The sequence below is a fragment of the Phodopus roborovskii genome, unplaced genomic scaffold, assembly GCF_943737965.1.
Source record: "Phodopus roborovskii unplaced genomic scaffold, PHOROB, whole genome shotgun sequence".
Classification (NCBI taxonomy): Eukaryota; Metazoa; Chordata; class Mammalia; order Rodentia; family Cricetidae; genus Phodopus; species Phodopus roborovskii.
In genome coordinates this window covers 72,498,767-72,505,166 of record NW_026126418.1, presented here as the reverse complement: position 1 = coordinate 72,505,166, position 6,400 = coordinate 72,498,767, and positions in this window count along the sequence as shown.

Genomic DNA, 6,400 nt, shown 5'->3' with positions numbered 1-6,400 from the left:
CACCCTCGGGCCACTTCCAGGCAGTAAAGGGGACCCTGTGCCCCACCTCTGGTCTCTTCCCATTGTCACAGTCTTTGTTGGGACTGCTCATGTACAGTTCTGTCTCAGGATGTCTGTCTTTTTGAGCAGAGCCTTGGCAGGGTGTAGTGGGACAGAAGTGAAAATGAACAGAATGTGAGAGAGACCCTCAAGTGGTGACAGGGACACAACTGAATCTCACCAGGGAAGGACTCCTGCAGCTCAGGCAGGGAGGGGCCAGAGGCCAGTTGCAAAGGCCTCATAGTCACCGCTTCCTTATTCTTTACCCAGGTGGCCTATGGGTTTCTGTGAGCCCTCTCGAGGGCTCAGAGGGACACTAATGTCACAATTAGTCACAGTTCATGCTTGATCTCTTCCCAGGATCTGGGTGCGAGGGAGAAGACATGTGTATGGAGTGCTGACAGGGAGAAGATAGCCAACATAGCTTGTCAGTAGTTCTCATAGGGCAGGTTCATGTGTTTACTCCATTGAAAGCCTTTGTTACACACTTTCCTACTAAGCAAGCCGGTAAAATCAGCATTGTATTAGGTCCATTTTACAGATGGGAAGAGTGAGTTTAGACCAGAAAGCATTCAGTTGCTCCAATTCTGCCTGGATTCTAACTAGGAACTCCTCACTCGTGATTCCATGGCTCGTCTGTGGCTCCTCAGAGAGTTCTCAGGCTCTGATCCCAGGAGACTGGTGAACAGACTTACTGGCTGTCGTGGGGGTGTAGGCAGGTGTAGGGGACTCTACCAACTTCCCTCTGGATTCTAGTTACACCTGCAGGCTGTGAGCCTGCCTTGAAATCACTCTGGACCTTGCCTACCAGGCCTCTACCTCCCCAAGGCTCATTGGCATCCTGCTCACCAGTCCTGTGGCCCTAGAGCCACATACAAACTGGTGGCTTAGCCTCGCTGATCCTTACAGCATCTCATTCTGCAGCAGTTACTTATAAACTGCCAGGATTTGCAAAAAAAAAAAAAAAAAAAAAAAAAAAAGGCTGTTTTACTTGTTTCAGGGCAAATTGAATCCCAGTCCTTTGTTTCATATTTTGGTAAACTGAGACCCAGAATGGTTAAGGGTCCTGCCTGGGGTCATATAGTGTCTTAGTCAGGGTTTGTATTGCTGTGATGAAAAACCATGACCAAAAAGCAAGTTGTGGGGGAAAGGGTTTATTTGGCTTCTACTTCAGCATTGCTGTTCATCTCTGAAGGAAATCAGGACAGGAGTTCAAACAGGGCAGGATCCCAGAGGCAGGAGATGATGCAGAGGCCATGGAGGGAAGCTGCTTTCTGGCTTGCTCCTTATGGCTTGCTTAGCCCACCTACTTATAGAACCCAAGACTAGCAGCTCAGAGATGGCCCCACCCACCATGAACTGGGCCCTCCTCCAAAGACCACTAAATGAGAAAATGCCTTCCGGCTGGATCTCATGAAGGCATTTCCTCAGCTGAGGCTCCTTCCTCTCTGACTCTAGTTGTGTCCCATTGACACACAAAACCAGCCAGCACATGTAGTAAGTCTGTGACAGCTCTGTTCAACAACTTCTGTGTGATATCATGCTGCAGGAACAGGTGTCTGGGAGCTTTACAGCCAAAAGCTGAGGTCCTCCAGGCTCTGAAAAGAAGCCATAAGGGCATTGGAAAAAAGCACTATGTGCTGGTAGGGCCCAGGGCCAGCTGTTCAGACTGCATCTGTGCAGTGGACCCATTACAGCAAGAGAGGATGGGTCAGCTTTCCCCAGCCCTGGCTCTGCAGAGGAGGCAAGCACACTTCCTCCAGGCCCCCCACACAGAAGGGTCAGGCAGGTGACCAGAGGGGTGACACTGGCTGAGCCAGACATTAGGAAGTGGTTAACGACTGTGGCAGTGTTGATGAGGATGTTTGAACCCTATTTATTTATTGTTTGTTCAAGCCAATACTAGCTCCTGGGTCACAAGTAAGGGTCAGGTTTAACCTAGGGTGGAGATGTTCTTAGAGTCATGTTCTGGATGGGACTCCGGAGTTGGGCTATTCTCTCTTTCTTTCTCTCCTTTTTGGAGACAGGATCTCTCTACATAGCCCTGGCTGTTCTGGGTCTCGCTATGTAGACCAGGCTGGATTGAAATTCACAAAGACCCGCCTGCCTCTGCCTCCCAAGTGTTGGGACTAAAAGTGTGTACTTCGATCCTGCTGAGTGCTGAGCTCTGGGAGAAAGCTGGCCTCAGTTTCCCTGATTGTGCTTGGGAGGGTGAGTCAGGTTTTGTACCTGGAGGCCTGGGTGGATGCCAGCATGCACAGAGGCCGCTGTGGCTTTAAAAGTGCTGGGACCACCCCAGTAACAGCAGTGAGGCACTGAGCTGAGTCTGCTGGTGTGTTGGCCACCTGCAGAGCCCTCCACAGCTGGGAAGATTAGTCTCTTCCACTAGACAACACCCATTACCCTGTTCCAATAGCCATCACTTCCGCTAGGAGAGCTGCAGATGAGATATCGATTGCACTGACCCCAGGCGAGCCCTTTCCCCAGCCTGAGAGGCCTGCAGATCAGCTCTGTGCCTGGCCACCCCAGCCTCAAGGCCCTGGGCCTGCTGCCCTCAGCTGTGTGGAGTCTGGGGCCCTGAATGAAGCTGACTGGCTGTGCAGGTGGCCTGCCCTGGGCTGGGCAGGCTCTATGCTGTTTTCAATTCACTGTCCTTTCTTCTCTCTCCTCCCTCTGCTCCTTTATCTCTTTCCTCCCTCTTTCCTACTTTCTCATCTTTCTTCCTTCTCTGTCTTCTGTTCAATCGGTTCCTCCATCCCTCCTTTTCTCCTTCTCTCTCTTGTTCTACAACTTATTTTTTCTTCTCCCACCCTTCCTCATTTCTCTCCTCCCTCTCTCCCTCCCTCTCCCTCCCTCTCTTCCTCCCTTCCACCCTCCCTCCCTCCTTCCATCCTTCCCTTCCCTCCCTTCCCTTTCAGTCTCAAGCAGGCTTCAAATTTGCTGTGTAGCCAAAATGGCCTTAAACTCCTGATCCCTCTGCCTCCACCTTCTCAGTGCTGGAGTTATGGATGTGTGCCTGCACCCGTCTGTGCAATGCCAGTGTGGAACCCAGAACGCTACATGCCAGGCAAATGCTGTAGCAGAGAGCCACAGTCCAGCCCCCCATGTTCACTCTAGTTTCAGAAGGGAGGTAGGGTGAGCTTTAGGTGAGGTAGGACAGGACAGATCTGCCGTGGAAAGCTGTGGTCAGTGGGGAGGGAGAACAGCCTGGTGCTAGAACTTGGGTGGTGGGGCCTTGTCCTTTGGGGTGTCCCCCCAGGCCTGTGTAGCCTACTGGGTCCTGGGCAGAGGTGAGTTCACAAGTCATGTCTATTGTGCTCCCTGCCATCATCCAGAAGGTAGTGTCTTTGCTTCAACCAGTGGAAAAGACAAGAATATATTTTCCTTTCGTGCTTGCCTGGTTTCAATTACATGGCTTCTGTTCAACATCCAGGCACTGACCCTGAGGACAGGATGCTCTGGGAGCCTGCTCTACTAGCAGGTACATGAGAACAAGACTGTCTGTATCTCCTTGCTTGCCTGCTCTACCCCAGTGAGTCGCCACACAAGTTCACTCTCTAGTACAGTTGAGGAGAGCAGAGGTGGGCACAGTTGCCTTCCTTTATTCATTCACCAAGCACCGCACATTCATTCATGCATTCGCCGAGCCCTGTAACCTCTATCTGATAGGCAAGAGGTCCTGCCACAGGCATGCTGGGCTCTGTCCACTGTCCCACCTACTTTGTGTGCCTTTCTGCATCTCTGAAAGGAGGAAGTGTTTTCATTTTCTCTTTCTTTGATCAGTTGGTGTCAAAAATACTCCATGACACCAGGGAACTCATGGGGCACTGGAGAGGTCCTGGGTGCTGATTCCACCAGCTGGACCAAGTCCTATGCATGCTGCTGTACATGTGAATATGTGTATATGTGCATATATTATACATGTGCAGGTATGTCTGTGCTTGTGTGCACACAGATTTACATGTGTGCTATGTATGTGGAAATGTGTGCTTATGTACATGTTTGCACATGTATTTTGGGTACATATAGGTGAATAAAACTAAGCCTATTTTCTGGCTGACATAGGGATGTTGTTGATTCCCAGGAGTAACAGGGGCTGGAGGAGGAATCTGATTGTTGGCTTGGACACAGATGCCTAGACAGATCCAGAGTGTGACTCTTTCTCTCCCTGTGTGATTCCTCCTCTTCCTGTGTGACTCCTCCTCTTCCTGAGTGACTCCCCTCTTCCTGTGTGACTGCTCCTCTTCCACTTTGTGATCCTTCAGCCAATGCTTTATCTTTCAGAATTTCAATTCTTTGTGGGGAAAACTGAGCTGGGTATAGTGGTGCACACCTTTAATCTTAGCATTCAGGAGGCAGAGGCAGGTGGATCTCTGTGAATTTTAGGTCAGCCTTGTCCACAAAGCAAGTTTTAGGACAGCTAGAGCTACACAGAGAAACCCTGACTTGAAAAACAAAAGCAATCAATCAATCAAACAAAAAACCCAACCCAAAACCAAGCCAACAACAACAACAACAACAAAAATAATCAAAACAAACAAAGCCAGGTTTGGTAGTGCTTGGCTTTAATTCTAGCAATAAGGGAGCTGAAGGGGGGGTCCTTGAGAGTCTGAGGCTGGTGAGGCAGCTACATAGTGAAACCCTGTCTCAAAAGCAAATTAATAACTTAATTAAAATTATGAACTGGAGAGATGGCTCAGTGTTTAAGGGCATATATTGCTCTTAAAGAGGACCAAGTTTACTTCCTAGCGTTCTTGTCTAGTGACTCGCAAAAGCATGTAACTCTAGTTCCAGGTGATCTGGGACCTCTGATTTCAGGTTCCTGCAGTCATGTACACACACACACACACACACACACACACACACACACACACACACACACACACACAAAATTTAAAATAAGAAGGTAGATTTTAAAAATAAAGCAAAATCAGGAAAAAATTTAACAGAATATATGTGAGACTTGCACTTTGAAAATTATGTAGTATTGCCAAGTGATAGTGGCACGTGCCACTCAGGAGGCAGAGGTGGATAGACCTCTGTGAGTTCAAGGCTGAGTCCCAGGACAGCCAGAGCTGTTGTAAAGAGAAACCTTGCCTTGAAAAAAGAGAAAGAAAAGAAAAAGAAAGTCATGTAGTATAAAAGAGAGTTTCTAATGAAGTATACCATGTTCATGGATTGGGAAACTAACAAAGATGGCAAATGTCCTCAAATTGAACATTATTTGAATGCAATGCCAAAAAAAATACCAGTAGAAATTTTGATAAAATTGGCAGTATATTTTTAACATTTACATGGAAAAACTAAGAATCTGTAATAATAAAAATTTCTTGACAAAAAATAAGGTTGGAGCTGTATATGACCTAACTTCAGTATTTACCATAAAACTACAATAACCCAGTCAGAGTGCTTTTTGTCAAGGATTGCAATATAAATCAATGAAGGGAATCCAAAAGTGGACCTGTTACTTTTCTGTATATGCACTCTGTATGTGTTAGTGGGTAGGGCTGGGCATGTAGCTCAGTGCTTGAGTTTAGATGTGTAAGAGATTCTGAATTCAATGTCCAGCAACCCTAGAAATGTGTTTATCTTTTAACTGGGTGATGTAAGCTAGTGTCTAAATTTTACAAGATGGAGGAGTGAGCCAGGCTCTGGTGTACAACTGAGCAGTCTTTGGCAAATCATTTTCTCTGCCTTGTAGTTCCTTCCCTGCAGAGCAGAGATGAGAGCGCCTAGTTCACGATGCCACAAGGCAGTGCAGTGAGGTCATGTTGAGTGGCTTGCCTCTGTCTCCCGAGCAATTGAGCACCTGGATTGCCGGCATGCACCACCACACCTAGCCATGTGCGCGCGCGTGGGTGGGGGTGGGGGTGCAAAAGCGGTGCATCATAGTGATGGGATCGTTCATTATTAACATGGACATTTGCAATAAGAGGCAAGGCGGCAGTGTGGAGAATCCCAAGGCCCAGAACCAGGCTGGCTTCAGAGCAGCTGGTGTTTGAGTCTTCCCAATGAAGATGCTTTGGGAGCTGATGAGATGGCTCAGTGGGTAAAGGTACCTGCTGCCAAGCCTCACAGGTTGAGTTTGATTGACTCCTGTAAACTGTCTTCTGGTTTCCGCTTGCACACTGTGATGTGAGTGCATCTCCTCATAATAAATCAATGTAAACTTTTGAGAGAACTCAGGAATGACTAATATCTGGTGCAGGAAGTCCCACCAGTTTACTTAGAAGATGAACCAGCAAGCCCCATGGGTCCTCCTTTCTCCACCTCCCCAGTGCTGGATGCAGGCAGGCTCTCAGGCTGCCAGGCTTTTTACCTGGCCTCTGGGGATTCAAACTACATGCCAAGCACTGTATGC